Consider the following 24,303-nt stretch of genomic DNA (forward strand, 5'->3'; position numbering starts at 1 on the left):
GTGTGTTTGTCAGATGTTGAGCTCTCCTCCAACTCTCTGCCCTGGGAAGGTCAAGGTGTGCCCCTCTTGGAGCTCAGGACGTGACCAGCAGCCTCGCTGTCCCCTTGTAGGGTACAGACTCCTGTGCTCCTTTTGTAATTGCAGTGTGAGTGAGGGTGGCTGTGAGCCTGCTCCAAGGGCACTCCAGCACTCGCAACGCATCCGAGGGGGGAATTATGCCATTTAGCAAAGAGGATTAATGTTTCATAACAAAAGGTAATTTATTCAATTGTATGCAAAAAAGGTAGCTGCAATGGCATGTACAAAGCCTGCTTTATTATTGTCTATTGTATTATAAATTTAATTCCTGTGAAAACACTGCTAACTCCATTGTGTACCTTTGGGGAGAACTTGACCAGTCCCAGCCTGGATTGGATTGTCTTAATTAAACACACTTGACTTTGACAGAGGAGGATCCTGATAGGCTTCCACGGAAGAAGCTTAAACATCTGTGAATTGCAGCAGGTGGTGGGGCAGAGGCAGAGAGTCTGGGAAGGATGCAAGGCTGGCACTTGGCTTGCACCAGGGCATCCCAATGGCAGCTCTGGGTGGCAAGAGAGACAGTGACTTGATCTTCCACACCTCCAGTAACTCAGGTGCTGGTTTTTGGAGAGCCCCTCTGTTCTTCAGTGTGTGAACTGGCTGCTCTCAGCCTGGCAGATACCACACAAAACCGAGCACGCAAGCTCACCCATCACTTCTACATCACTTTCCTGACTGTCATCGTCACATAAAAGGGAAAACAATATTTTTTTTCCCTATCAGCGCATGAGTCACTGGCACGCAGCCGGAGTTCGGCGTCCCTCGTGTGCTGACAGCTTCTGGGGGTGTTGCACGTCGAGAGGGTTCTGCTGTTGTTGTCGCAGCTGTCACACAGTCGGTCCCCAAGCGGCAGTGAGCAGAGCTGCAGTGACAGAGAGGTGTTTGGGAGCAGCGCCCGCTCCCCTCTCTGTGCCTGAGCCCCGGCACGAAGTGCCCGCATCGTCCCTCTCCGCACCTCGGGAAGCATTTATAGCATTTCAGGAGCTTTTGTGAGCTGTGAACTCTTGAAATAAGCAAGGCACTGAGTGCTTCTACCTTCTGGGAAGACTGTAAAAGCCTCAATATCTGCATTGATCCAGCTCAGGGATTTGCATTAATTACTTCCTCTCCTCCGGTGACTTTTTTTGCTCCCCCTTTCCTTTGCAGCACACACAGCAATGATACAACCACCTCCGACAGCTCCACGTGCCCACGTAGTGCTGCAGGAGAGCCCAGGGTAGGAGGGCAGGGAGCTGGGGAGTGGGCTGTGCTCTTCGTGGATGCTGTATGCTTCAGTCTTTCTTCAGCTGGGCTGACACATACCTTCATTTACAACAATTCCAACTGTGGCCAGTCAATGCATTCATCTGATCTTGGGGTATCTTCAAACCTCGCAGCCTTTTGTTGGGCTATGGAGAAGATATCTGGGCTGTCCTGCATCAGATGTGGCTTATCTAGCTCAATAGGAATGTCAAAAACAGGAGTGAAAGGGTGGTTCGGTGGTGGCCATGACTTGTGCTTCTGTCACTGCATCACGAGGACATTTGAGAGCTGCAGAGCCATCTCCTATCATCCTTGTGAGCAGAGAGCTCTCAGCACTGACTATAGCACGTAGTGCTTGTGCTGAGGGCTGCGAATGGAAAAGCCATTAAAAACCCCTATAAGGGTGTAGCCTGCATTAACTGGGTTACAAAATGAATCTTAGTTCTGCTGAACTGGTCAAGAAATAAAAGCAATGCCATGTGAACGGTCAGCACAATTAAACACCCCATTTTGAGCTCAGGACGGCTCCAAAATGATGCACAAAGCCAGCAGCAATGGAAAGGAGCTAATTGTTGGAGAAAACCGTGGTCAGTCCATGACTGCTCAGGCACTGAAACAGGGAATTTGATAAAAATAATTACTGGCTGGAAATTATCGCTTATTTATCACAGAACTTTTGTACCACTCTGCAGACCACAAGCCAAAAAGCAGAGCCTTAGGAACTCAGAAGTCCAATCCTTGGATTTTTGGGGGCTTTTCAATTAGGGTGCTGCAGGACTGTCCTCATTCAGGTGTGATCGTGGCCAGGTGTGGGGCACCAGCTGCGAGCACTCAGACCTCACCCAAAGCTCTGAGCCCATGGGTGGCCTTCAGGGAGGTGCTGCTGCTCCAGGTAAGAGCAGACAGAGTGGATTCCTGGTGTGGGTGTCACATGCTGAGAGAACCCTCTGCTTTTTGTTGGTTGCCCTACTGTTGGTCCTCCTGCCCCATTGGGATGCAGGCTGTAGGGCCACCTCCTTGCTGCATTGCCTCCACTCCAACAGCAGTTGTGTTTGCTGAGCCTGTTCTGCCCTCTGCAATCAAGGTGGCAATGCTGCAGCCGTTAATGATGAGTTCATGAAAGCCTGTGATGCTTTGTGCTGTCTCTTGTGTTTCAAAGCCCTGTGTTTTTCTGCTGGGTTCTGTTACAGAAGTGTTTTGATGGGGTTGCAGCTATTTGCCTTGGTGTTGCTTTTGCTGAGCCTGGAGGAAGGGCCCTCTGTTGGGATGCTGCGTTCACTTTGCCTTTGTAGGCTGTTGCAGCAAGGAGAACAGCAGAGAAATTGTGGCTGGGGATGATTAGAGGCAGCGTGCCTCTGGGGTTTACACCAGGGCTGCTCTACAGTTGTGAATGGTGCACATCTGTTAGTACAGGCAAGTTTGAAGACCGTAGAGAAATGGAAATAGCAAAGCCTGCTGAAAAAGCGTTGGTTTGTAGATGATGTTGGTTGACCACTGTAAAATGATGCCCACTATATAAAATTAGGAAGCATCTATATGCTTCTGTTAGAGAAAATCCCTGCCTTGTAGTCTGAAAAAAACAAGATATTCAGTACCCTTTGGTGCAAATGGCAAGTGGGGTGGAAAAAAAACTAGAAATCTAATACTTCAGTGCAATGGCTTATTCTCACCCAGAAATGTGTGCTGGGTTCTGACTGATTTACCTCAAAAAGAAGATTCAGAAGAAATAAAAAATGATAGTAATACTTCTCTGAATAAAATATAATTGCTCTGTGAAATTCCCTGCAACAAGTTATTACTGATTTTGAAGTGCTTGGCAGAAGTCATAGAAAAATAGATTGGAAGATACCTTATTGGTCTCAAAGTTCAGCATGCAGCACTCCACAGCACCTTTGTCATAAAGACTTTGGGTTATTTTCTGAGTATCTCTGCATAAGATAAATTGCATAAAGGAAATGAACCTTTGTTCATCAGGATGAAATGCAAACCTTGTGCTCATAGGGCACTGGAATGCGTTTTCCTGATTTCATACATAACTATTACAAGAGTTTTTTTTTTTTCATTGTACTCCTTTAAGCAGCCAGGTCTGGAAGGTGTGGGGTGGGATGCTGGGAGCAGTGGGTGCCTTTGGGGGTGCAGTGCTGCATGTGGGCTGTATTCAGTGTTACTGATGCTTTGGCTTCCTTGGTGTGTGCATTCCTTCAGCTGTGCACTCAATGGGGTTGCTGAAAGAAATGCAGTAATTCCAGGGCATCTCCTGGTACAAATCTCCTCTGAGTCCAGTCTGTTCATAGATTACCAAACCATGAGCAAGGTCTGGCCTTGGGCCAGAGTGATTTGCCTGACTACAAATTCTCCCCCACCAGTGTCTACATCCTGGTATAAATAAACAGGAGAAGAAAGATGGAAGGAAGGAGAAGGACAAAATGCCCTCCTGCGGTCTGGCAAGCTGGAGAAATGCAGCAGGTGGACCAAGTCTCAGTTTGCCTGACTTGAACTCCGCTTCCCTCAATGCTCACAACCTGTGACATTGCCCCTCTCCTCCCTCCCAAAACCGCAGTGCCCCCAATTAAACCTCCGGTCCTCTGTGTCTCAAATGTGCCACAGGGATAAGCTACCCGCTTGCAAGATTCATGGCACTGCTTCTTCCCCCCCCAATAACTAATAATTCTAGAGCAACATTCAGAATTGCAATTTATTCTGGTTGTAAAACACAGAGAAGGTAAATCACAGAGAGCATAATCATTTCTTTTCTTTCTTATAAATCAAGCTACATCCAAATCTTGCCCTCTGCATTCTCAAGCAGACTGTTGCGTTTGGGGGCCAGCAGGAAAGAAGAGGGGCAAGCTCTCATGTGCATACGTGTGAGTTCCAGACCCCTTTGCCATCTTGGTGTTGTGTCCCAATGCTGCCCTGCTGTGCTCCCTCGTAATAGCACTTAGCCCAGCCTAGGCTGTTGCACTGCAATTTGGGAATTTTACTTTCTGGAGCATGGACAGCTCATTAGGAGCCATCCAGCACGTTACAGTGATTTGAACTTCCTCTCATTCTTCAGCATACAACCGGGGTGATGAGGGAGCTTTATCCCTTTCAGCTAAAAACTTCAAAGTTAATCTGCGTTATTAAAAGCCATATCCTTGCAGGTAATAATTATACCCCAGCGTGCAGATAGAGGCACGGGGAAATTGTGCGACTTCTCTCAGGAGGCACAGTGAATTGGCAGGAGAGCCAGGGGCGATGCTGAGAGGAGAGTCCTACCCTTAGCACAGGTCTGCACATCTTCATAGCAAGAAGAGATGAAAAGCACTTTCAGTCTTTGGGTCTGACTTAACCATGTCGTTATGGAACTGCAGCTTGTTTCCATGCAGCATCAAAGGGAGTAAAGCTTGCCCCAAAGACAGAGCTGAACGCCGAAAATTGTGTACTTACAGCTCAGCCTTAGGGGCTTGGGTAAAGGGACAGCGTTTAAAAGCAACCGAGGCAAACTCTTACAGTCTACAGAGTCATTAGTATGCCAAGTCCTGCAGGGCTTCCCGCATCCTCTTGGACTTGATAAAATTATAAATCAACCAGCAAAATTCCTTTTGGAACAGACTGTGCTTCGGTCCAGGGCTGCTCGCCAGCGCCGTGCGGAGCCTCCTCCACCCGCACAGGCAATCATTCGAGTTAGTTCTTTTGGTTTGGAAATGCAGTGTCATAATCAGGGCAGATATGCACCTGATATTGAGCTGAAACAACTCAATTTACTGCGCACTGATAGCTGTCAGCACATACAACACGATTTTCATCTTGTTCCTCTCACCTTTTCTCTCCCTTTTTTTTTTCTTCTGTATTTGCTCTTTCACCACCTTCTTGTTGTTTCTTTGCCCTCCTCTGGTTCTGCTTCCCCTCTGCCAGCATCATGTGCCCAGCCTGCATTTTAGTTTCTCCCCCCAGCCTGGGGCTAGGAAGGACATTGTACTGCTGCATCCCATCCAACAGAGGACCCAAGGGCTCTTGGCCCCGCTGGTGACCTGTGGCCATGGCAGAGGCCCCAGTCTCAGCTGGACCAGCACAGATCTGAAGGGATTTACACCACATTTATGGTGATAAGAATGAGATCAGGATCGTTATTGGTGTATTCTCACCAACCTCTGTTCCAAGGAAGCACTCTTATCCTGTCAATATCATTTTTTGCCATCAAACATGGCCCAGATGCTACTCCAAGCGCAGAGCTGGGGGTTGAAATGATTTGTACTAAAATTACAGCTCAAAAAATGATTCCCTTCCCTGCGTGGGCAAACCTCCCTGCCCCCATCACCGCCTGTGCAGCGGAGATAATTGTTGGGATGTTGCTCATGGGACAGGACAGGATTAATATGTTAAAAAGCACTCTCAGTTGGATTAGCTTTCCTCCCCTTCAAACTGATGACAAAGCTTGCACGGCCTTCAACAGAGGCGGTCACAGTGCCAAAGTGGTTTTGAAAACCATACCCTCGCTGTTTGCACAGCACTCTGCGGGTGTTTGGAGCAATCCAGCAGTACAGGGACAGGCTGAAGCTTTGCCACTGTATTTATGTCTTCTCCCTTGGCTTATGCCTCTATCATTTTGTAGGAAGAAAAATTCTTTTTCCGTTAGCCAGACCCCTTTCCTGCACTGGTCTGTACTGTTAATGGCCATTTTTGAAAAGAAGGGCAGAGTTGAAGTTCTTTTTTCAGGTTTACAGTTGAGTTTGCAAGATTTGAGATTCAGCAGTGAAAGCACCCACGTTTCTTGTTAAACAAACATGGATTTACTGGAGTAAAGACCTGAAGAGGGACTGCTAAAAAACTGAGGCAGAAAAAAGGAAGACATTGGGAAATATATTCCTAATTCACTCCCATTCTTCCGCCCAGCCTGTACTTCAATGGCCAAAGTCTGGCCAGTTCAGGGTCCTTCTGAAAGTCAGGAAAACCATTCTGCTGTTAAGTGACAGTGCCTGGGGTCTGCTTCTGCCTGCCCCATCACCTTGAGGTGTGAGGATCATCCATCTCCCCTCCTGGCATGTGAGGCTGTGATCCTGCAGTCCCCCCACCCTCCTCTTCCCCTCCAGCCCAATCCCAGCAGGAGGGGCTGGGTGGGCTGAGCAGGGCCCTAACGAGCCTGGGACTGAGCTCTGATGATGGAATCTTCAGGCGTGAGACAGTAATGAATGGTAATTCTTCAAGCCCAACCATTGCTCTATTTTTTCCCCTTAACAACTGAACTGATTAGAATGAAACTTTGACTTGATTAGTGATTATTGTCTCTGTATGGCAGTTGCTTGCAGCCCTTTCATTTCCTTGGTTTGTTTTTAAAAAAACATTGGCTGGCATTTCATCCCCTGATTTAATGCTTGGGTTCTCTGCTCCATATTCATCCCTCTCTCCCTCTCTCTTCCCCTCCCTCCCACCTAAAGCGATCCAATTATTGTTTTATTGTCATTTAGTGTACAGAACCGGGGCTTCCGAGGTGTCTGCTCCCCTTGATTCCTATCACTGAAGGGGAAAAACACACACAGGAATGGGTGCACTCCATGATGCGGGGCGATGGAGACGAAGCTGCAGCGGGCCCTAATTACAGAATAATATGCAAGAGCAGCTCCATATTTCTTTCTCCAGGGTTCCAGCTCACTGAACTGCTTTGCTTTTCAAGCTCCTACATGTTGGAGACTTATTCAGCATTATTTCTGTTAATTATTGGCATTAGAAGCATTTCTAGAAATCCTGGATGAGGTTGGAGCTGTTGCGACGGTGATTTATTGCCTTCCTCATCTCCTACGAGGCTCAGACAAAGCCAACCCTGCGGCAGCTGCCGTGCTGCTCCTGGTGCTCCATGGCACCAGGCCTGATGCTAAACCCCCCCACCTTCCACCCACCCCACAAACACCGTGCAAAATATTTATAGTGGGGACCAGCTAGATCCCAGCTCCTTCTGGGAACGCAGCTCACGCGCTGCGTATTTCAATAACAATGACTTATTAAATAATAACTGACATTTACCTAGCTGCTGCTTGTCCTCAGAGCCCCCCAAGACTTGGCAAACTTTAATTAATAGTTGTTTTAATAGTTAAATAACCTTTATAACTGCATTTCATTTATTCAGAGCCCATCAGAAATAAAGTCGTAATGATCTGAGTCGAGTGATAAAACACAACATCTGGTTTAATGTTTGCAGGTTATTAATGAGCTGAGTAGCCTGGCAGATGAACAATATATTTATTTCATTTTTTTCTTGCAAGAACGTGCATTACTGAGAGAAGTGCTGATGAGGGCTGTGTGCTCTCTCTTCTGCTGCAGTCCCTTCCATGCCACGCACCCCCTGTGGATGTTTCTGCTCTAAGAGCAACGCATCTCAACCACTGCAGAGCCCTTGCTATGGTTTGGTTGTCCTCACTGTGTGCCTGTCAGGGAGTTCTGCTGCATCGGAGACGTCCGTGGGCAGAGTGGCAGAAGCACTGCTGATTTATCTCTGGATACAATCTTTGCCATCTGTTTTTATATTGCTTTCAGCACAAGATAAGTAGTTCCCATATAGCGCGCGCTCCATAGACTGTAAAGTTCATGAGTCTGCAGAATTTATGATAAGGCAGAAAATTGTCTTAGCGCATCATTCATGTGAGCAGGGTCCAGAACAAACGTTGCAGCCTCCAGATGTTGCTTTCCATCCTCTGCCGGTGCGTGCCGGAGGGATGATGCCCCTATCCCTTGCATGGGGTCTTTCTCTCTGACTTTGAACAGTCACGCTGGCTCCAGCTCACCCTGCAAGCATTAAGCAATCTGCCTTGAACTTCTGCCTTGGGTTTCTCCATCTTTTCCTGCAGCCTATTAAGACTCTGTCCTGACTAATGTTGCTTAGCGCAGCTCCCACTCCCTGGTTCCCAAAGCACAGGCTGCACAATGAAATGAGCTTCCTCAGGCACATTTTTGGTGTTTTTTTTTTCTTTCCCCCTGCAACATTACCTATTAATTGCACTCAGAAAATATTCCAGAAATTTACTTATGCCCTTGAGCTGTAGTCGTGTTTATTTCCATAACTCTTTGATACAATATTTGTCTTTGCCTGAAATAGTTTGCCAAAAGGAAAGGAAGGGAAGAAGCAGCATGCGAAGGATTTGGATTACTTCACATCTGCCTTTCTTTAAGCAGCCCATATGGGAAAACATATTCTTTTGCACAGAATTTGCTAAAGGTTTCATAAAATGCATCGCATACACATTTAACACAGAACCTAACAATATTTATATTTAAAATGGGTCCAAGCAGATCCATTTGGTGAGTGTTGGAAACACGTAGGGTGGCAGTGCACATTGAGAATGTAATAGTCTTGTTATCTGCTTCAGCTTGTGGGATCTGTTCCTGCCATAGGTTTGATGGGAGGAAAGAAGTGATACAGCTTGTTAAGTATAAAAATCATAATGTGTGTGATTTTATGAGCACGCTTCGTCTGTGATGCTCAGAAAAAGCAACATTACCCACAGTCTCCTTTAAGACCAAGTAGCTGAGTAAATGGGAGTTGACATTAAGAGATCACAGAATGGTTTGAGATGGAAGGGACCCTCAAGGCCATCTGGACCCACTCCCTGCAACAAGCAGGGAAACCCCTGTTCATTTTTCTGCCTTCTTCCTTCCTTCCAGGTACTTCATCTGTTTCCTTGTTGTTCACGTGCTGCTCTATGAACCCATAACTTCTAGTAGACCCACATTCTGCAGCCTTCCAGCAAACACCCACACCTGTCCTGATGCTGAGATGGCCTGGAAGAGGACACATCTTGATGCAAAACGTCTTATTTCTGACGTCTTCAATGCAATGATTACATGTATTTTTCTCTCTCCCCCCCTTGTGCATTTCATTAATGCACAGGCCCAGCATCTAAATGAGAAGGAATGCTCAGGTTTAACAAGTAAAAGGTAAAAGCAGAGACTGAAGAGAGCTAATCAAATTCGATTAGCGAGTTTCAGACTTCATTGGGTTTTGTTTGGTCTGGTTTATCTGAATCTTTATTAGATAAGCTTGAATTGGCAACACTGGTGTATGATGCAATACCCGACGTGATTGCCATCCGAAATGGCGTGGGGCAGCTCAGCAGCCCTGCAGCATCCTCCCAGCACTGCTCAGCTGGCTCTGCCTGCCTGCAGATAATTTTATTTAATCTTGGCAATCTTCCGTTGTGTACGTAAGTAAACAAAGATCAAGCTACTCACAACCTTAATTAGGCTACACATAAATAATAGATGACTGGATTAGCCAGGAGTATAGAGGAGACGTGAGAGTAAGAACAACCGCAAGGCCACCGGTGTTCTCCTTGCAGAGCAACGCACTGCTCATCCCTTCCCCTCCCCACTCAGTGCTTCCCATTGGCCTTTTTAAGGCACTTCTGAGGACAACGTTGTGCTTTTTTTTTTTTTTTTTTCCTGCAAAGATGCTGAGCTAAGCACTGGCTTTGCCCTTAGAGCCATTTCCTTCTGCTTTCTGGGTTTTTTGGTTTCAGACCCTCTGATGCCACAGGGCTTTGTCATGGAAAACATAATGGAAAACAGGGGCTCTTCAGCATGTGAGCTTTTTACTGCGTGTCTCAGCGTGCTGAGCAGGCACTGATTGCAGATGTTGGCACCTTTGGGCATAGCTTTGGTGGACTCCATTGCAGAGGACAACTGCAGTGAGTCCTAACAGTGCTGCCTCCCTCTGCACTGTTGGCAATGGGTGAAAATGTCCCTTTACCACACGTATTGCTCACTGACACCTCCTGCCTCCAAGTGATGGAGTGATTCAGCCGAGTCAAAAATAACTCTCTGGCTGTGGTAGTTCATCCTGGATCAGCAGTCCATGTGGTCTCTATCTATCAACGTGTGTCCTATACTAACGATGTGATAGCTTTGAAAAGTTGAGCTATTTACACAAGGTCACTTTATTAGTAGGGAAATCGCTCTTATGATAAATGAGCACTCTGCAGCCTGTCATGGGCACGCTCCTGTCCCGCTCAGCAGCTCACTCAGCTCTGCAGCCTTAGCAAAAAATACACCTTGGGTAAGAAAACATAGCAGGAAAAAGAAGCGCTGGTGGGTGTCTGTTGTCTCTTTTCCTCCATGCAATGCTGGGAGGGAGGAGGATATCACTGCCCACTGTAAAGGGGTGGCTGCTTCCCCATGTTCTGAGCAGAAGGTGTAAAATACCAGGAGAAGATATTTCTCAGGCGATGTGCTGACTCAGCACCATCTCTGTTTCTTAACTGGGAGTGATGTATGAATTATCTCAACCTAAAGCCTGAAATATACATTATAGGCCGTATCTTTCTGTGTTTTATTTGGGCTGTAAAGTGAGACCTTATTATTTCTCCCCCCTGGGCATCCTTTAATGAATCTAGATTTGAAAGTGAAATATTTATTATATTCCACGAGGTTAACTGTGGAAGGAGAGGAGGAGAAATATGCAAATTTGCAAGAAGGCTTTTTTTTAAAAAAAGCCCCCGTTATTAAGAAAAAAAAAATGTGCCAATGTGCATCCCTCGAGATGCTGAATGGCTGTCCCTAAAAAGGGGTCTACCAGGGATGGTGGCTGTGGGAAACCACCTCACTCTCCTTTTCACAAATGCTGTTTTCGATTCATTTTTGCATTTATATTTTTAAGTCACACTATTTTCACTCAAGAGTACGTGCTGATAGCATACTTGTCCTGGAAGGTGGCAGACCCCACTGATCAGCGACACAGGCGGCAAAGCTGCCTCCTGCCTTCCCTGACACCCAGACAGAGGAGCTGAGAGAAATAGCGTGTCTCAGGAGATGAAGGATCCCTGCAGAGTGACATTTTCTCTGCCTGATGTACTGCTCTGCACCTGTTGCCAGGCAATGAGGTGCAGGGCTGCCAGCCGTGCTGCATGCAGGGTGCCTGGGGGATGAGCCCCACCGCTGTGCAGATGTGTGATGCTCTTAGGGGTGCGTGCATTGCTCTTGATTTTATTTTACACGTGTGCATATATAGATGTACGTATGAGATGGTAGTAAGGGATGGGCGTGATAGCTTTGTGTCTGAAAAAGATGTACAAGTCTCATCTCTTTAAACAGTGTTCTCATGCCTGTCTGTAAAATGAACGCATAAAGCCGGGTTTGTCAGCATGGTTAAATAGTGCAGGAAGTTAGAATCACAGAATGGTTTGGGTTGGAAGGAAGCCTCAAAGGCCGCCTGGTGCCTCCCTGCAGTGCACAGGGACACCCACAGCTCCAGCAGTGCTCACAGCCCCTCCAGCCTGACCTTGGCTGTCTGCAGGGACGGGGCACCACCGCCTCTCTGGGCAACCTGTGCCAGTGCCTCACCGCCCTCAGTGCCAAACCTTCCATATCTCCAGTCTCAGCCTCTCCTATTCCAGGTCTCACTGACTCCCCCTTTGCATAACCACGAGTTTCAAAAACCACAGTGCAAAAAAAGGTTTTTTGGCTGCAACGGTATCAAGATGAGCCCCTGCTTCATTAGAATGAATGCCATTTGCTTAAAAATAGAAATATTATGCCATCCTCCAGCAGCAAAAATGAAATACGCTATTAAAGGATTATGATTCTGTGACTTCAGACCTATTGTAGTCTTAATATTTCATGGTGCATTGACACAGAGTACATAATATGCTGAACAGCACTGTTGGCTTCAGCTGTTGCAAACAGTATGGTGCAGAAATAATTGAACTAAAAAGAAATTACAGCAACTCAGAGAGTTGCGCAGATGTGGGATGGTAATGCTGAGCCAAACGTGCTTTAACAAAAAAATAAAAAATGGAAAAAAAAGACCAATGGAAAAATTTTCAGTAGGTTGTCCTTTTGCTGGCAGTCATTTGTGGTAGGACCAGCAGTCACTGCACTGCTCCTGTGCAAGGAAATCTGATTTCTCAGCAATATATAAAGCTAAAGAGTATGGAAAATGAGGTCTTATCTATACAGAGGCTTTTGTTCATTTCAGGAAAGCTGGTGTGAATCTCTGTTTATGCTTTTAAGACTCAAATGCATCATCCAGTTACTGCAGCTTAACAAGTCGCTGTTTGTCAGCTGTGCTGTTAATAACTGCGTGCGCACACTTAACCCAGCATAGGTATGAGGAAAAACACATCAGATTACATCTTTCATCTGTTTTTATTTCGGTTTGTTTCACTTAAAGTAGTTCCTTGCCATCAAACAGGGATTGTTTCCATCTAAATCCCTATCTGAAGAGACTTCTTGTATCTTAACCAAGATGTATTTAAGAAAACTTGGGTGATTAATCACACTTCCTGCATGGGTAAGACATTGGGCTGCAGATGTGGAAGGGCATCTATTGTTATTATTTTATTGCTGCTGCACTTACTATAAATTGCTCTGTTTTATTTCCATCCAAATAACATCAAAGTCTGGATGGGGAGGAGGCAGTGGTGTGAGAGGTTGGGACCTTTGGTTTTCCTGGCAGCTGCCAAAGCTCCCCAGTCTCTGGCTGTGTGTTCTGAGCTGAAGAGTGACCATCAATCTGGAGATGCTGAATCAGGCTGGCTCCTCCCTGCTGCCTCTGCATTGTGGGTGCCTTTGCCTGGCTGAGCTCTCAGACCAACAGATAGGTTAGAACTGGCCTGATGCACGTATGTAAATCCTCTCTATCTGGACTACAAGGCAGAGCCAAGAGCAAGGTATCAGAATAGAAGGGTTTGGGCTTTGATGCAGAGTGAGCAGAGGCAGCCAAGCTGAATCCCCACAGCCCTGCTGGCCCTCACCCAAGGTGGTTTTGATGCAAGGATTTGTCTTCTCCTTCTGGATGGCCTCAAGCACAAAGGAGCCCAGGCACAATAGAAGTGAGTGATGCTAATAGCAACATGTCAGGTATGTCTCCAAAATTGAGGAGCTAGAAATGTGCTTCTTGTTGCTAATAATCACAGAGCTTGACAAGCTTGTTGTTTCCACCCCTGTTCCTGTGTTGTTCCCTACACGAACTGACCTGATCCTCCGTGTATCTGCACAAACAACTGTGGGACGTCACCCTCAGCCCTGACAGCAGCAGCTCTGTGCCTGTTGCTCAGCTTCCCCGCCTGCTGCTGCAGACGGTGAGCTGGGTTAGCTGGATGTCAGCTCTCATCCAGCATGCCACTTGCTGCTTCCCGTATTTCTTTGAGCTGCTAAGCACTGGGCTGCCTGTCACTCAGGCAGTGATGTGCTGTCACTCCATACTTGGCATCTATGTGACATGAGCTGTGCCCAGGAGGACTCCCAGGAGGAGGGGTGCTGGGTGCAAAGGGACCTGCAGATGCAGCTGGACAGACAGCTTTGCTGCAACACCATTCTCTCCAGGAACATGATGTTGCTCAAAAATACATATCTATTTTGCTTGGTTTGGTTTGGTTTTGTTTTTAAAAGCCATTTTTGATCATTTCAGTATAAGCAAGAAATAAAAAGGGACACTTGGAACAGGTTGCCCAGTGAGGTTGTGAATGCCTACCCTGGAAGCTGGGATGGGGCTGTGAGCAACCTGATCTAAAGAGAGGTATCCCTACCTATAGCAGGGGGTTGGTACTCAATGATCTTAAAGGTCCCTTCCAACCCAACCCCTCCTATGATTCTATGATACAAAATGTTCCAGCAGCATTGAAATGTTTCATCAGTGCCAGATAACAGTACAGCAATATTTCATTGAGAAATAGATTTTTCACTTGAAATTTGTTAAATGTTGTGTGTCAACCAGGAAACTCCAATGTTTTGATCACTGGGAAGCATCTGTTGGAAGGGTAAATTCTGTTTTTTTTCCACAAGGGGCTTTGAAATATTTGATATCTAGCTTGGAACAAAGGCAGATTTCAGTGTGAGGAAGTTGCTCTGAATGTCTGTCCTATGCTTGTAAATACTGCATATTGCATGCTGGGGGCAGGAAGCCTTTGTACCCACTCACATCCTGAGAATGAGAAATCACATCAATGTTTTCTGGTCCCTTAGCAGCCTGCTGAGATGCCCTTCACATTTAGGGAAATATCTCCAGTGCCAGTTATGATATATGACATATATGTTATATATATGACACATATGATATATATGTGATATGAGATATACGTGTGATGTATGAGTCTGCTTGGTGAGATGCTACAACTTGTCTGTAAGTACACAGATGGAAATAATCACTGGATATGATACATACATTGCCCAGATTGCTGTGGGTGCCCCATCCCTGCAGGCACTCAAGGCCAGGTGGGATGGGGCCCTGGGCAGCCTGAGCTGGTGGGGGGCAGCCCTGCCCATGGCTGGGGGTGGCACTGGGTGGGCTTTGAGCTCCCCTCCAACCTGAGCCATTCTACAGAACATGTTTTCCCTGTAAATGCAGCTCATTTCTTAACAAGTAGGGCTACCTGCATCCCAGGTTGCAGTGCAGCACTCCATAACCTCAAAGCCTGAGCCGTAATACTTCCAGCCTGACTGATGCAATGCTGCCAGAGCAGAGCAAGCGCAGATCCTGGCAGGGCTTCTCCTCTCCTCTCCTCTCCTCTCGCTGTGTTTTGGTGGCTGTCGTTCCTGTAACTTCCTCTGGAGCTCAGTCCTTTTCAAGGGCAGGCTATTGGGGATGTGTCCAAAATACATGTTTTCTAATTAAAGAGAATTGTTTACTTGATGTAGAGGGAGGAAATAATGGTCCCTTTGGCTGGATGTTTCTTCCTGAGTAAGATGCATTAATGATGATGCTCTTTAATTTCCTTTTTTCCTCCCTAATCTGCATCCCTTCTTCTTCCTTCAAAGACCTTACTGTTCTCTTTCCTTTATTCCATTCTCTTTCCTTTATTCCTTTCTTCTTTCAGCCCTTTCTACCCTCTTTGCTTACAGCCACAAATCAGCTCTCTCTGCTCCACATCAGGCTGTTTGCTAAGCCAAAACCAGCCATGTGCACTGGTCCACACTCCTCCAAAGCAGAATGTAAATTCATGTGGTTTTAGTGCAACGTGTCTTGATCAAAATGTACCATTTTTTTTGGCCAGGAAAACATTTCCTGAGAATTTTTTCACCCTCATCCCTCAAAGCTGCATAGTTTTGCAGCGCACACATCCTTCAGACACACATATTTAACAAACCATATTCAACGGGGCGATTTGCAAGTCATTAAGCAGTTTGACAGCCAATAGCGTGAGGAAATGGAATGGTATTTTCAAAGCAGATCAATTTTTTTTTGGCAGATAAGGTAAAGAAATCAATTCATTGGGCTAGAACTCTTCAAATCAAATGCAGATAGAGAATGTGATGTATTTACTAACATCCTGAAGGAGGAGGTGCTAGCAAGATAGAGACTTACGGATAATTTTATTTGGAGAAAAAAATGTCCCAAAAGAAGGCACGCTGCTAATAGGATCTGCCAGCAAAAGATTGTGCAGATGAGAAAGTGCTAAATCTGAACATGGCTTTATGGGATTTAGAATGTAGTTTCCAGGCTTCAGTGGTAAATAATAATGGAACAGAACGCGTGTGCTTGTCATTCAGCTAAAGGACGTTTGTGGGCACTTTGCAATCTCAGTGCATCTATTGTGTGACCACCTCACATCAAGATTTTGCAATTAAAAATTGAAAATAAAGCGCATCTCGTAGAGAAGTAGGGTGATCCTATTACTGAGATGCATCCACCTGTGGCAGGGAATGCATTGGGTGCTTAATCTGTGTCCAAAAACTCCACGCTGCCGTTCTGAAGAAGCAGCAAAGAATTCTCTGTTCTCTTTGTATGGATGAGAAAACAAATCTGGAGGCTCAGGAGGCAATTCAACCCATTGGAATAGGACCACATATTCAGGAGCCACATTAGTTGTTTGGTTTAGCAAAAGGGACGCTCGGATCATCTGTTGCCTTGGGGACCCCGTCTCCTTTTCCCATTTCTGCAGCATATATCTCTCCCCATTTAATGGCATGCTGAAGCATCATTTCGGTACCAGCACAGAATGAGAAATGGTTCCTAATGGCTGATAATGCTTCTCGTGTCGCTTGATCTTTCCTGTCTCCCTCGCTCCATGCCTACCGGTGGAAAAGATGGTGCTGTCATCCATGAGAGGGGCTGCCCCTCCCTCTGGGAGCTTCAATAACACCGCTCCAGGAAAATGACCTATTTGTTATTTTTGAATAGAAAAACTCTGCTTTGTGACTTTGATACTTGACATGATATGGGTTCTTAGGAGATGGGGAAATTGAAGAAAATGTGTTTTGTTGGGTTTTTTTGTTGGTTTTTTTTTTCTCCCTTCCTTTATTTGCCGGGCATTAATACAGCAGAAGCAAGCTGGGTAATGTGAGAGTCTGGATCTTCTCATGGTCAGTCACAGTTCTTAACCTTTCTCTTTTCTGCTGTAAGTGCCCTTGGGACTGTTTGCGTTGTTATTTCAAGGTTCTCTCTGTGAATGCAAACAAGAAGGGGGGATGATCACACACACAAACACACACACAGCCCTCTGAGTTCCCTTCTCGTGGCATCATGCATACAAAGGCAGCACCATCCAAAGGGACGAGAGGTTTTCAGGCTCATTTGTAAGTACTGTCATCTCAAAGATTTTGTACAAACGAGCTCGTTTTGGTAAAGTGAGCGCCATTGTTCTGCTGCTGGGTTCACACCAGATGAAAATCAAGCTTAAAATACGTATGAGAGTTTGGTCATGTAGATGCTATCTTTTAGATTCTTATTTCTTCCCTTTATTTTTTTTGCAAAGCACACAAAATCCCCACAGGCTCTGATGTCTTACAGTGTTTCTATAAATGTGAAGCTCGAGCCTTTTTGGCTGGAGTTCCAAAACCTTGAAAGGTTTGGAAAGAAATAGAGCACAATGTTTTCTTGCAACTAACGCTCTGCTCCATGCCAGTGTCTCGTTAGTTTTGACAGCAGGAGAAAAGCTTATGGCCAAAGATAACGAAGTTGTAGGTGTATTCCACAGAAAGCACTTTAATTTTTCTGGGTTTCTCCTCTATGTTCACCCCTATGTAGGTGGATGAGAACTGCCTCAGTACCACCCCCCCAACCATCGGACATTGCAGGATGGGATTAATGTTAAATAGGCAGAGAGTGAGGAAGTTCTGAGCGTGCCTTGGTCCTGCTTTGGGATTGCTACAAGGGGAGATCCTCCCCTCTCTTCTTTCTCCTTCTGCTCAGAAGATGCTCACAATGCTGTATTTATCTCAATGTCATTTTCTTCGAGATGTGAGCTGGAACAAATCCGGAGCAGCTGCTTCATTTCTAAGTGTCCTTTAGGGATCCCTTCAGCAGACACTTTGCAGAATATAATGATGACATTCTAACGAGCATTAATGCACATGTTGTCATCTTTCTATATTTACACTTCCCACAGGAGGCATAGTTCTGAAAAGCAAAAGAGAGAGGGAGAGAAACTTTTATGCAGAAACTTCAGCGTGTGAGTTAGGTCTGACCAGAGCATCCTCCTAATTAGCAAAAGCCAGAGTAATAGCTGGATGTAGGGGCCAAGCAGGAAGCCACAGCCATCGTGCAAAACTTCTCAATGTGAGAAGAAAGATCCTGACCTGCAGCACCTGCTGATGAGACCAGTAAAAACAGGGGAAAAGGATTCCATTGACGGACCAGGAGTAGGAGCACAGGGCACCGATGCTATTTGTCTCCTCTATAAAAGTGATCTTTGAGCAGAGCCAGGATTGCTGTAGACCTCGTGAACTTTGGTCTGAGTATTTAACTGCAAACTATAGGCATTATATATTCAAGCATATGCTTGCCCTTTCTCTGCCTAGCCCAGAAAGATGAAGCACGGAACATATACCTGGCCTTTGTGGTGGATGCTTATTAGCCACATCGTTAAATGAGCCCTGTAATGGTCTCAATGAGCAGTGCATTCAGCACTGACCACTTGTGCAATGCCCTCTCCATGTGTTTCCATTGAAAAGACACCCCCTGAATCACAAATGCAAATCCTCTTTGTCCAGAGGATCTTCGTGGGGAAAAAAATCCTATGAGTTCTTTTCCCCAGCAGGAATGTTGCATACATACATAAGCATGTGTGTGTATAGGTATTTATATGAAAAGAAATGTTAAAAGAATGAACAAAATAAGTGAAATGAAAGTACACACACTTGGTGCTTCATAATATGAGCAGTTGAAATGGATAAGGTCGCAGCTTTGTCCTCTGCTTACTGATCTGATCAGGAAAAGATTGTATCAAATAAATAATATATCAAAAGATTTCTCCCTTCATCTCTTCACACGTACACTCTCACAGTCCCCGCGACATTATCCAAATCAGGAGTGAAAATCCAGGCTGTATGATAAGTAGTAATAAATGGCTGTGCTTGTCAGTGGAAATTCTGTTGGCAAATTTCCAAACCAGATTAAAAAGTAAATTAGATTTCTTCTGGAGAGTTATTTTCAAGGGGTTTTGTCTGCTGATGTTCTCGTGCAAGATTGCAGCTTAGCCAAAGGGGGAAGAGAACAAAAGGAGAGGATAAAGAATCGAGGTTGCAATTATCTGACTGAACAAGGCTCTCCCGTGCAAGGCACCTAATCAGGAAAGTCTCAAATTTGCTTAAAATACAAGGTGCAATACCACATTTATTTATAATCTGCCTCACCTGCTCAGATAAAACTGTTTCTAAAGCCAGGCAATTGCAGGAGACAAGCTGTAAAATGGAACAAATGGAATCAAATCAGGTATTAATAACAGCAGAATGAAATAATAATAAAAAAAAAAGTGTCTTTTAGCAGAGTATAATTTCTATTTTACAGAAAATACCAGTGAAGCAGAGTGACGTGGGAAAGTATTACGGAGTGGGAAGAAGTGAGAGGAATGAGGAGGAAAGGGAGGTGAGGATGGTTGTTCAGGTGTTAATCCTTGGGTACTGTGAGGGAGAGAATGGGACCCCAGGTGAGTACTGAGGGGCAAATGATGGGAGCAGTGGAGATGTTTTATTTGGGGCAGGTGAGGCTCATGATGTCCTCTGTTCGTGGTGCCATGCAGCTCACAGAGCTTTCCTTTGGAGCTGCATGCAACGTGGTGCCCTTCTCCTGCCTTCCCTGTGGATTTGGGTGAGTCTCTTTGGCTTCATTTCCCATTTATACAGCAGAAATGTTGTTTTCTTGCTGATTTAAAGCGTGTTTCTGGTCTGCGTGCACACAGAAACCCTTTGTTGTTGACCTTGCTTAGAAACTTGAGGACCAGAGTAGAACTGTTTCATGTGGAGCTGAATATTTGTTGCCTGTCTCCTGATGTCCAGGGGCTCTTCCTCCACCTAGGCACATAGAAGGGTCCTACTGCACTTCAAGAGTTGGTCACGTGGCTGTCATTTAAATCTCTGTAATCTATAATGTGCTGTTTGCCCACTGAAGGGCAAGCAGCTGCTGTGAAATGCTGGGATCAAAGCTGAGAAAGTGCATTTATCCCCAGCGTTTATGAAACAATTTGCTAGGCAGAGTGACTTGCTGTTGCACTTAAATGTTTGCAGAAATGGATTGATTTGCTTGTGAGTATGCTGGGTTTGGCCTATTACAGCACTATGGAATGCTGCAGAGCAGTTAGTTTAGGACTGTTGATAAATAGTGTCTGGGCAGGTGGCTGTTTAAGGCATTTGTTTGGAGATGCTTGTTTTGGATGACTCTTGGTGGTGGCCTGGAAACTCTGCATACAAACAGCCCTTCTGCATCTATAAGCCAGGTCTTTGGGAAACACACTGACCTCCTGCATAACCTGTGCTCCTACATGGCTCAGCTGTATTGAACATCTGAAAATAAAAACTTGAGGAGGGGGAGGGGACAACACACTGTTCTACTTTTTTCACCATCCCATGCTTAAAAGAAGTGCAGGTGTGCTGCTGGCCATATGCTGCAGCATATACTCCTCATCCAATAGTAGGGTGATGGTATCGAGGTCTCTTGTGATGCACAGCATGAGCTGGACTGTGCAGGACAACCAGGTCTGAGCAGCCTGCAGGGTCTCTAATTGCTGTGAATGTTACTTTTCTACGCCTCTGATGTCCTACTTTTGTGAGGTCATGGTGGAAACAATCAAAGTGTGTTAAATTAATGAGAAAAACTTGAAGCAGGCGTGCTTTGTGTGGCAGCTCCAGGAACCTGCAGGTGTGGGTGGTCGGGGCATGGGCAGGGCTCAGCACTGGCCTCTGCTGAGGTGCTGCATGTACCCTATGCACACAGCCAGCCCTTTCCCAGGTCCCACTGCAGTCAGCGCCCTTCATTTCACATGTATTTGGGTAGCTGAGTTTCCAGGCACTGAGCAGCTGCCTGCCTGACATGAGTGACGCACCCAGCCCGTGTGGTCTGACTTCTATAATTGGGGTCAATCACAGAAAAAACCCTGTCACAGCAGAAAGTGCTTCTCGGTGCTGGGGCTGCCACAGACAGCAGCACTCCGGGGACTGAGAAAGAGCCTCGCTGCCCTCCCTGCCCTCTGCTTTCCCCTCCTCTCTGCTGCTCATCGCCTGCTGTCTGTGCGCTGCTCCTTCTTGCTCCCTGCTCTGCAAAGGGAAACGTGCTCATCCTGGTACTGGGCTCTTGCAGCAGGCCAGGGCCACGCTCCCAGTAAGGTCCCCATAAGGGAGGCAGCAGGATGCAGCTTGGCGTGATGCTGAAGGGTGGGTGCACGTTGCTGTCAGTGAGGGGACAGAGTAGGGTTTCCCAACCTGACCAGGCTGTATGCAAGTCATGCCTAGGAGTGGACTGATGATTTATTTATAATACTAAGACTCTGAAACCCTTCTGAGAATAGTTTCTGGTTCCTTTGCGGCTTTGTGTGGGGACAAAACCTTCATGCTTTTGCAGATTTTTCATTCAGTTGGAGTAGTGGTTTCCCAAAGGAGGATTTATCCTCGCTCCCTACATCGCTAGCATCTCTGGAGGTCCTCTTGAGTTAGCAATTCTAGCATGTGTGGATACAGTCCCAACTTTGTGGTGCTCCTGAATCTGTGATGGGTCGGTGCAGAGGGCTGGTGGCTGCGTAGTGGTGGCAATTGGTCCTGATGGTGAAAAACAATGAGAAACCAAAGGTGACAGATGTGTATCATCAGCACGCAGGTGGTGAACTCAGTGGCATTCGGTGCACAGAGTCTGCTGCTGGGGATGAGCAGCAGTCAGAGCTGGGATCTGCCCCTCGTCTTCCTGCCTCTGTTATGTGATGGGACCCACACTGGGCACTTTCCAAGCAGCGACGAAAAGAGGGTAGTGATGTGCCAATGCATGTGGGTTGGAGCCAAGCGATAGCTGGAAAACACAGAGAGGAAAATAACAAATCTTCAGAGAGATGTAGTGGGCTGGATTAGCAGCAAGAGGGTTGCTCTGCATCCATCCTGTTTGGCTAAGTCCAGTTTTGATGTAAGGAAGGACTTTCCCTGCAGTCTTGCCTTGGGGCGAGCAATGCTGAGCTAAAAGCCGGGTGGGAAACCTGATCCACGCTGAAGAGTGGGAAACAGAGATCTCTTTTGCTTTGCTGTCATCCTCCATCCGGAGGGATGAGCAGGATTTGTGATCTCCTGAGCCACAGTCGAAGCTCAGGGGTGGCTCTGCTTCCTGTGGCAGTGCTGTGAAATAAATAAATAAGCATAGATCATCCTCGTTCCTCCTGCTCACCCTGCCAGTCAGTGACAAAGGAGCAAGGGACCTTTCATTGAGATAAATACAGTGTAAGTGGGTAATTAAAGTGACTGATTTCTCCGCCCTAGGAGCTTTCCAAGGCTCTCTTTCCCATCCTTGCATTTGAATGGAGCAGGAAGGAGCGGAGCCAGAACGGTCCTGAACAGCTCAGGACCGGGGGCAGCAGTGTGAGAGGGGACCTCGGCTTCCCTTCGTGCCGACCTTTAATCAGATGTGCTTAAGCAAGCACGGGAGGTCTGAAAACATTCATCTGGAAACCAGTAATAATAAGCATCTCGTTTCTCTGCGAGGTTGTGTTAGCGAGACCTTTTCTGTCTCCTTTTCTCTCCCTTCTCCATCGCAAAAAATAGCATGGAGGAAGGATTCACAACTCTACGTTGACTTGTGAGTTTTTGCCCTTAGCTGTTTTTATGCTTTCCAAAATCTGGGGAGCGGGAGCTGGGAGCTGTCATAGCTAGAGCATGGCTGACAAATCTATTTAGAAGGTGAGATATGAAAGTCACACAACTCAGGCTTTCTGGCAAAGAGGGTTTTGCAAATTCGCAAGGAGGAGAAAAAAAAAAAAACTAACGAAGGTAGAAGGAACAAGGCAGCCTTCCAGTGCTGCTGGCACACGCAGATAGGGCTGTGCTGGCCATAGCCCCCATCTCTGCCAGGTCGGAACTTCCAGATCTGCTGCCTGGATTAGCACAGAAGGAAGCTGTTCAGCAAAACCCAACCAGCCCTATAGTGCTCTGCCCTATGCAGAGATGTGCTGGTCCCATGGTGTTCCCCCTCTGCCTGCATCTACATCTCACCAGGGCTGGCAGCCCCACTGCCCCCCAGCTCCATGTGCTTTCCCCAGTACTTCTTTGTATTACTCCTTTGTCTCTGTGCAGCTTCTCTACAGGCCTTCCATCACTTATCATAAAAGAAAATGTGTCTTGCCTTGTTTATGAACGATAAATGGTTTATACACTGCATGTTAATCATTGCCCTGCACCTTTAATCTGAAGTGTTATCCAAAGCTGCAACTGGGGGCTCATTTAGATTTCTTATTTGTAGCAATAATATCCTTTTAATATGCTAAATGAGAAAGCAAATGAACCTTCCTCACACTTACGAGTTTTTAAAAACATCCCTTCTTTAGTGGTTGAAGGTCATTCTTTTGGCAGATTAATGCTTAACTATTAGGCCCTATTCATTGTCTGGGGTCAGCGCTGCTGCTGTCATCGCATATTAAGAAGTGCTGGCTTGGAACAGCGACAACAATGCTGTGAGGTGGGAGAGAGCTACGAGGCCCAGGCGAACGTGGCAATTCGCATTTCGGGCTCTCGTTAGTGTTTAAATCTGTAGGGCATTAATGAATTTTAATCCCTTCTATGCTTCACCTAAGTGGATTTCCGTCAGCCCATTTTGTTGGCTCGTACTTGAACCAGCACCCGCAGTGCCTGGGGGATACTGAGGCATTGCACTGAGTGAGGCTGTGTTGTTGGCACACATCTCCTCGCAGCTCCCCACCACTAGCTGTGCTCTGTGGGTTTGGGGGAAGCTCTGGTGGTCCCACAGCACTGATCTGTGGGGTCCGATTGCTTATTCCAGCAGTCAGCGAGCATCACCACACCGCATCTAGATCCAGGCTTTGATAAGCCTTGTGCTGCTTCTCGGCACCAGACACGTCTCCTCTGATGCTATCACACATTCCTCTCTTTTCTCTTTGCTCTTCCTAGGAGCTGGTGTCCCGGTGATCTATGAGTTGTTTGGAGAAGCAGCAAACACTACTTACGCATTATATACATGTTTTGTCTGTTCCACTTGATAATGCCATTCTTTAATATGCTCAGCAGTAGCTTTTTAGCTGGCTCTTCCTACCACCCCCCCCTAACGCCTGCCTGGCATGCGCTGAGGCCTTTTTATTCTTCAAATAATTTAGGGGATTTTATATCTAACTTTGTTTTCCTATGTCCTTACAGAGAAGAAAAAGCCCAACAAAGCAAAAATCTACCTCGGTAGCCTGGAGTGTTTCTGTTCTTTTCCTTGCAAAGACATAATGGCTCTGAGGTTTGCTCAGAGATCAAAGCAGAAAAGACAATGACAGATTACTACGTCTGAAGCCCAATGCTGTGATAAAAAGGAGGTGAGGTGATGCCTTCTCTCAGCCACTGCAAGTCCACGTGTGGGCCTGAGGATGGGTGGCAATAGTCCCTCCTCCGTGTGTGCACCAGGGTTTGGTGCTCACATTGGCTGTGGGGCTCTGGTGCTCCATCACAGGCAGCCCTTGGCCTTGGGGATGCTGGGGGCTGTTGGCTGTGCCCCCATCCTTCTGCAGCTCCAATGGAGCTGGGGCAGTGCGGCTGCTGAGGGTGAGGGGGCAGAGGCTCATTGGGAGATGGAGAGTCATTTAGGGAAAGGGAAAATCTTTCCCAGCCCTCTCC

At 46.4% G+C, this 24,303-nt stretch overlaps 1 long non-coding RNA gene across 1 annotated transcript; it reads right to left on the reverse strand.

Moving 5' to 3' along the window:
• Positions 1 to 17,007: 17,007 nt before the first annotated feature.
• LOC149915181 (uncharacterized) lies at positions 17,008 to 19,093 on the reverse strand. The gene is made up of 3 exons (XR_016459466.1): positions 19,023 to 19,093; positions 18,862 to 18,909; positions 17,008 to 17,626 (listed from the first exon to the last, which is right to left on the reverse strand). It is a non-coding gene; the product is annotated as an uncharacterized LOC149915181 (long non-coding RNA).
• Positions 19,094 to 24,303: the final 5,210 nt, after the last annotated feature.

This window comes from Phasianus colchicus, chromosome 23, assembly GCF_987193195.1.
Source record: "Phasianus colchicus chromosome 23, bPhaCol1.hap1.1, whole genome shotgun sequence".
NCBI lineage: Eukaryota > Metazoa > Chordata > Aves > Galliformes > Phasianidae > Phasianus > Phasianus colchicus.